The sequence below is a fragment of the Tupaia chinensis genome, unplaced genomic scaffold, assembly GCF_000334495.1.
Source record: "Tupaia chinensis unplaced genomic scaffold, TupChi_1.0 Scaffold000532_1, whole genome shotgun sequence".
NCBI lineage: Eukaryota > Metazoa > Chordata > Mammalia > Scandentia > Tupaiidae > Tupaia > Tupaia belangeri.
The window spans coordinates 7,882,565-7,890,613 of NW_006160045.1; the positions used below are offsets into that span (position 1 = coordinate 7,882,565).

The window sequence follows — 8,049 nt, forward strand, 5'->3', positions numbered from 1 at the left end:
TTCCTGCTGGATAAAACATGGGCCATGGCCCTGCCCTCTCCTACCTTGCCACTCACCATCTGGGTGACCTTCGGACAATCAATTACCTCTGGCTTCAGCTGTAAATCTAGGAGGACAGACATGTTTCCACTGACCCTGACTGTCTAAAAACCCTGGTGGTTCTGTTGCATGTAATTATATTCTAGGAAACTAAATTCAGCTCAATTATTTCTCAATATGTCAAATAGCAAATCACGCCACAATAGGATTCTACCGTAATCCAAAAAACTAAAACCTTTAAATGTTAAATTATTCGTGTTTATTTCATTCTAGCTGAATTATCTGCCCTGACATTGTAGAGAAAAGAGAACCATGGAATTCTGATGCTAATTTTATTTTTTTTAAAAAAGGAAGTTATTGAAAAACAAATCATTAAGAATTGAAAAGTACTGCTGTGTGAATATAGTTAGGAAATCTGCACGCTGATGAGAGTTATGTAACAATTTCCAAAGCAGTTCTGTTTCATAAAGGCAAAGATTCCCAGTTGGGTCATAATGTAACTGCGGCTTGGTGAAGCTATTTCCCACTTGGATTGATGAGTTATCTATCGTTTTCTTTTCTTTCCTTTCCTCCTTTATGTGTGTTTTTAAAAGAACAGAAGAATAAAATAATATCTGCTCAGTCGCTAAGAAGAAGACAGAAGATTTTCACTCTAGAAGTGAGGGAATGAAACATCCTCGTTTCCCTGGCTTTGCTCTTATCTGAGAAAGGAGCTCACAGCAACCACGGAGATTCCCCGGTCAGCCCCAGACCTACAGGTCAAGCGGTGATCCCCTGGCATCTCTCCCCAGGGCATCCTATTCCATCACAACAAAGCCCCGCTCTTAGTAGAAAACCAGCATCCAGGACAACTGCGTGGGCTTAGAAGGGAACATAATTTTCTAAGGCGATTGCGAGTTTCTTTATGTCAGCCTCGTGTTTTAAAATAACTGGGCTTATTTGCTCTGTGAGAAATGTGCTCAGTAGAAATTGGTCTACGTGGGCAGAGCTGCAGCGGCGGTGCCCAGCGGAGTACTGTGTTCATGGCAGAGACTCCCCAGGCACTGGCTGAACTGAATTCATTTGATGGCAGGACAACATAATGGACTCTGCTCTTCATCATGCCTGTTGAATTTGCCCAGACCTGTTTTGTTTTTAATTTGCTTTAGGGCACTTGGGTTCGCTGGAGAGACAGGGAGAGAGACAGGCAGAGAGAGAGAGAGAGAGAAAAAGAGGGAAAGTGAGAAAACACCTCTCAAGGGATGGCCATGCTGCAATCGCTTCTCTAGTCTCCTCTCTGGATTTGGGGCACACATGCGCACTTGCCTGGCCTATTTCGAAAGCATCTGAGTCCAGGACTCAAACCACAGTCCACCATGTGAGATCCAGCAACTCAACCACCTTGCCACCTGCTGGCCTGCTCTGACCTTTTTAAGGCAAGTAGAAAAATTGCTTTTACTGGGGTCTAGCAGGTGGTGTGGTGTATAAGATGCTGGACACTCCCACATGGCTGACCACAGTTCAAGTCCTGGACCTGGTGGCTTGCTTTCTCACTTTCTCTCTCTCTGTCTGGTTAAATCAAATTTTTAAAAATAAATAAATTAATGGATAAAATTAAATAATTCTTTAAAAAAAAAAAGAAAGAAAAATTGCTTTTACTATAAGGGGACTTCAAAAAGTTCCTGAAAAAGTGGAATTAAAGTATGAGTTTATTTTGGTGCAATAAGTTTTGAAATCCATGCATGAGAGTTTTTTTAAATATACATTTTCTGTGAACTTTTTTTACCTTTTAGGTTTTACTATAGGGCAAGTGCACTCACCAGAGAGAGATGGAGAAAGTGAGAAATCATCTTTCAGGGATATCCACACAACAACACCCTCTCTTCCATTCTGTTATCAGGATTTTGGGCACATGTGCACATGTACCCGGCATGTTTCTCAAGCCGCAGGGTCTGGGACTCGAACTACTCAGTAGGTCATGTGGGATCCAGCTGCCTTAATCCCTTAACCACTACATCACTGACTGCCCCCCCCATGACCTTTTTGAAGGTTTATATATATATATAATTTATCTATCTATAAAACCGTTCGTTCAACAAATGTTTACTGATTACCTACCACATGCCAGGTACCAAGCTAGATATTAAAAATACAAAAGAATTCACATGTTAAAATTTACCTATAGGGGTCGGCAGGTGGCATGGTGGTTAAGGGTGCTGGACTCCCACATGGCTAACCACAGTTTGAGTCCCAGACCTGGCAGCTTGCCTTCTCACTTTCTTTCTGTCCCATAAATAAAGTTAAATAAAATAAGTCTTTTAAAAAAATGTACCTCTCTTCAGGACCAGCAGATGGCATAGTTGTTATATCGTTGGACTCGCATGTAGTTGACTGCAGTTCGAACTGGGCGGCTTAAAATTCACACAGGGCGTGTGTGCATGCGTGCTCAGTAGGAGAGTTGTGCTATTCAATCATTTTTTTTAACTCACGTATTTATTCATGAGGTATTGGGGGGGGTAAAATAAATAAGACTCTCAAGGAGAAAGTGCTAGTCCCCACAGAATTTGTAGTAGAGTAGGAAATGCAATCGTCATAAGAAACATTGTAGAGGGCTGGCTTTAATTTATTTATTGCTTACTTACTTACTATCAGGAGAAGCTGTTTTTCCTGAGGCTCCCATCCCAGGCGTCCCTTTAGGATAGGTCTGTGTGCAAGTGTTAGCCAATTATTTAAAGGTACAAAGACCTCCCCCCATCACCACTAATTTGGGTGCTGCTCCTCAGTGGCACCTTGCCCAGGACTCCTTGGCACATAGAGCTGGTCCTGGGAGAAAACAAAACAGTCAGAGGACCAAGGGTCTCCCAGAGAAGAGGAGCAGGACCTCAGCCTCCACTGCCCATCCACTCAAGCTTTTCTGGTTGAGATGGCTCTTTCTGGAGTCCATGAGCACGAGACCCCGAAGGTGCCAGGGCTGACCGTTGGCTGCTACTGGTTCAGCACAAGTCGTGGCCTGTGTTTGGAACTACACAGCCAGCAGCGCATGGCCATTCCCTTTCGCCCACACTTGGACCAAGAGCGCTTCGTGGCCAAAGCGCTCCTTCGCTAGACCCATACATCGTCTGTTCTCTTGAATGAAGCTTAGGAAGCAGTCATCGAAGGGAGAGAGCGCTTAGAGTCATCTGAGGAGCCAAATTCAGGCCAGGCCCTGCTCCTGGCATCAGGGTGACGGGCATGAAACAAAGACAGGAATGAGACACAGGGCTCCTCCCTGCAGGATGCCTGCTTTCTGGAATGGTCGCCAAAATAACGGAGCAGGGAGTACAGAAGGTGATGTGATGGTTAAATCTCTGGACTCCTACATGGCAGACCGCCTTTTGAGTCCTGGACCTGGCGGCTTGAAACTCGTGCCTGGCACGTGTGTGTGAGTGCCCAGACTCTCAAGAGGAGAATGGAGGACAAGAGATGGCGGAATGGACATCCCCTCTGGGCGTGATTTCTCACTTTCTGTCTCTATCTCTGTCTGTTTCTGACCAGCACATGCACTCTATTGGCAAAAACATTAAAAAAAGGAAAAAAGGAAAAAAAAGGAGCAGGTTTGCAGGTGTTGTACATTCTTCCTTGTGCAACAGAGCAGTGTAATATTGTTTTAATTCTACAGACTGAGTGCATTATTTATATAATCGGAAAAAGTGATAATAGGCTGCTTATATTTAAGTGTGTTTTCAAACGGAGAAAAAGAGAAGAGGGGAGGCGGTATGTGGTGGGGGCAGCCAGGGTAACTCAGCACCTTTCCTGGGGCCTGGCTTCAATCCACCCACCAGGCGCTCTTAATCCTTTCTTTCTCCTCTCATCACAAGAGACATTTCTTCTCCAAGGCTCACACTTTTTAATAAACCGGGCAACATAATGTATGGTAAAGAGCATTTGGAAGTTAAGAGCACATGAGGGAAATCACGTTAGACATGTTTAGACATATTTAGATTATTTGTTAAGGACTACAAAACTGAAAGTAAACAATGTGGGGAATTTCTTTCTAATGAGCAAAAGGTAGCACAGGACCTTCACAGAAGGAACTGAAATACCCAATAAAACATAAAAAGATATTCGACCTTATTGGTAATTAAAAATTATGCAAATAAAAATAACATTAAGAACTGATAATGCAGGTCGACAGGTGGTAGGTGGCACAGGAATCCAACACATGGGAGGGCCTAGGATTTGGAGCCTAGATTGCCCAGAACATGCCAGGCATGCCCATGGGCACCCACAAGGTTTGGGAGAGGATCATGGAGTGACCCCCTCCATGGGCACCCACAATCCTGGATGACTGGAAGGTTTGGGAGAGGATCATGGAGTGACCCCCTTATTGGGGGTCCTTCTCTGTATCAATAAATAAATTATTTTAAAAACCTGACAATACACAGGGCCAGTAGGTGGCATGGTGGTTAGGGTGCTGGATCCCACATGGCTGACTGTGCAGCTGAGTCCCACACCTGGCAGCTTGAAAACCACGCCAAGCACATGTATGTGTGCCCAAAATCTCAAGAAGAGAATGGAGAATGAATTGCAGGATGGCCATCCTCCTGGAGGCTTTCTCACTCTGTCTCTCTTCTGCAAGTGCACATGCCCTATAGCAAAAAAACTAAAACAAACAAGCAACAGAACTTTCATCTTTTGATCTACATAGTTCTGTATTACCTATAGTTCTGCCCAAAAGAAGTATCATGCAAGACACATATGTAATGGGACATTTTCTGTTAGCCACATTTAAAAAGTAAGAATAGGGGGCAGCAGGTGGTGTGGTAGTTTGGGTACTGGACTCCTACATGGCCCACTGTGGTTTGAGTCCCAGACCTGGTGGCTTGCTTTCTCACTTTCTCTCTCTTGAGCACATGTGCCCTATAGCAAAACTTTAAAAATAATAATAAATAAAAGTAAATAAATACTTTTTTAAAAATAAAAATAGTTGAGGACCAGCAGTTAGCGTAATGGCTATGTCGCTGGACTCCCACGTAGTCGACCGTGGTTCATGTCCCGGAACCGGCAGCTTAAAACTCATGCCGGGCGCCTGGGCGTTCGTTCTCCAGAATGGAGAAGAAGGGATTGCGGCGTGGCCACTCCCCCTGGGGGTTGATTTCTCGCTTTCTGTCTCTCTGTCTCTCTCTGTCTGTCTGGCGAGCGCATGCGCCCTATAGCAAAAAACCTCTCAAAATAATAATAATGATAATAAAATTTTAAAAATAGTTAAAATTTTAATGATACATATTATTTAACCCAATATTTCCAAAATATTACCATTTCTGCATATAATCACTATGAACAAATTATTAATGAGATATTTCACTTTCTTTTTCATTTAAGTCCAACATTTTATCTCCATTCAAACCAGTTATATTTCAAGTAACTCAATACTCACATGTGACTAGTGACCATGGCATTGAACAACACAGATCTAATTGTTTTTTTCTCTAGAGTTTTGCTATAGGGCATGTGCATTCAGGGATGACAGAGACAGAGAGAGGTGGGAAAACACCCCCCCAGGGGGGATGGCCATGCAGCAATCCCTTCTCCTCCATTCTTCTCTTGGGATCTTGCGCACACATGCACATGCACCCAGAATGATTTTCAAGCCGCCAGACCTAGGACTCAGAAGGTGGTCAGCCATGTAGGAATCTCGCACCTTAACATCATGCCACCTGCTGGCCCTTTGACACAGATCTAAATCTTTTACAAAAAGGACGGATATCACATGTGAAATATGAAAACAGGGAATACATCAAATGGATATAAATAAAATGATCTCCCATCCAAACCATCAAACCAACAAAAATATGGTTTGGCTGTATTAAAATTTTTAATACAGCTGTTAAAAGGAATGAAGTATCCCATATACTGAAGGAATACATATTTCTGGGATGTTTGAAGAAAAAAACAACTTAGGGCACAACGTATACATAATAAGATCCCCAACTCTGTGTGTATGTGTATGTAGAAAGATCCTAGCAGGACATAAGTCAGACTGTAAACAGGGGAGAATTGATGGGGGTCAAGGCTTTCCCTTGTGCCTGCATTATTTAATTTATTGTTTGTTTTTGTTGTTTAGTTTCATCAAATGAAAAATCACAATAAATCCCTTAAACTGAGAATGAGAAAGGAGGATGAGTGGTGACTTAAGGGGAGACTCTGTAAGCTCAAGGGATAGGCAGAGGCTCAGTTCTCACCCCTGCTTTCATATGGGCTGACCCTGAGCATGTCAATCCATCTCTCTTCCATCTCTCTTCTGTCTCCATGCCCTCGTCTGAAATGAAAACATCTCCCAGAAAAGATGCCACTTGAAAGGTGAGATGAGAGCAGAGTGCAGAGATTGGTTCTGTTCCAGGTGGAGAGGAAGGAGAGGACCGCAGCCACGCTGTGAAGGACCTTCACGTGGAGAGGCCTCATGAAAACATTTCAGTGACAGCCTCAGCATTTGGTCCTAGCCAGCTGCCACCACCAAAGGAAGCCTTAGAGATTTAGAGATGACTCCAGCTCTAGCCATCTTTGACTGCAGCCAACTGAGACCCTAAGTCAATCCCCAGAAACATACAGGAGGTAGTCATAAGTGACTTCTGCTGTTCTCACCACTTCGCTTTGAGAGGTTCATCACGCAACCACAGATCACTGCAGCAGGGAAGCAGCAGGAGGCTGGAGTGTCTGCTGAACACTTCCATTGAAGTAAGTGTTGTATTCAGTTTTATCATTATTATTAATTTTATTGCTTAACTGCTTTTAATAACATGACATAGAGCTCCTAGACTTGATACAATTGTTATGCAAAATACATAGATGAATACCACCTTTGTTTAAAAATATAAAATAGGGACCAGCAGGTGGTGTGGTGGTTAAAGGCACTGGATTCCCACATGGCCAACCATGGTTCAAGTCCTGAACCTGGAGGCTTGCTCTCTCACTTTCTCTCTCTCTCTCTCTCTCTCGCTCTATCTGTCTGATCAACTGAAAAATAATAATAATAGTAATAAAAATTAAGTTAATGAAAATATATAAAATAAATAAGCAAGACATGTGAAAATAGACAAGTTTCCATTAAATAAATGAAATTTTTTTAAAAAGAAAGGTTTCCTTTCCGTATCATTTAAAGAAGGGAAATTATCATTTTAAACACTATTCAAGTTTATTAAACAAATTTTTAAAAGTCTTATAAAATGTTTAATTTTCATCAGCTTCAAGGTTTATGTTGCTTCCAAATTTTGCATGTAACTGAACTTTCAAATCTGCTAACACCCGCTGATTCGACTCTACTCTGGATTCTAAGGTGTCAATTTCTTGCAAAATTTTCTTTGCTTCTTCTAGCATTTCTTGTGTCTCTTCTTGAAAATGGCTGATGAAAACATCACTGATTTGTTAAGGCATCATTACAAAGCCGTCATCTGCAAGCATGATGTCATCACAAGCATCTTCCAAAATTTGGAATTGTTTCTTTTTTACTTCTATTTCTTCTTTTAGCTGTGATTCTACTCGTATTCCGTGCAAATTTATCTTTTGTTGATCTTTGAAAGTAACACTGACATCTGCAGGCGCCTTCTTCATAGTGGCTGTCATCTTGGGACTGCTTATTTATTATTAAAGAATTGGTCTTATTTTGTCATTATTATTTTTTAATTTGACCAAAAAGAGAGAGAGAGAGGGAAAGTGAGAAAGCAAGCCACCAGGTCCAGGGCTTAAATCACAGTCGGCCCAATGGAAGTCCAGTGCCTTGGGCCAGCAGATGGCACAGCGGTTACGTCACTGGACTCGCACATAGCCTACCACAGTTCTAGCCCCGCAGCTGGTGGCTTGAGACTCACGCCGGGCAAGATTCCGGGAGGAGAATGGAGAAAACAGTGCGGTGTGGCCACCCCGCGCAGGAGCTGCGGGCTAAGCTAGACCCGCACGCTCAGCCCCGGGCGCCTGAAAACAACCCCGCCCACGCCCCCGCCCCGGCCCGCCTGCAGGGGGCGCGATCTCCCCCCGCCACGCACCGGCGACGCGAAC

At 43.2% G+C, this 8,049-nt stretch overlaps 1 pseudogene; it reads right to left on the minus strand.

Moving 5' to 3' along the window:
- Nucleotides 1-7,224: 7,224 nt before the first annotated feature.
- LOC102491358 (prefoldin subunit 4 pseudogene) lies at nucleotides 7,225-7,617 on the minus strand (annotated as a pseudogene).
- Nucleotides 7,618-8,049: the final 432 nt, after the last annotated feature.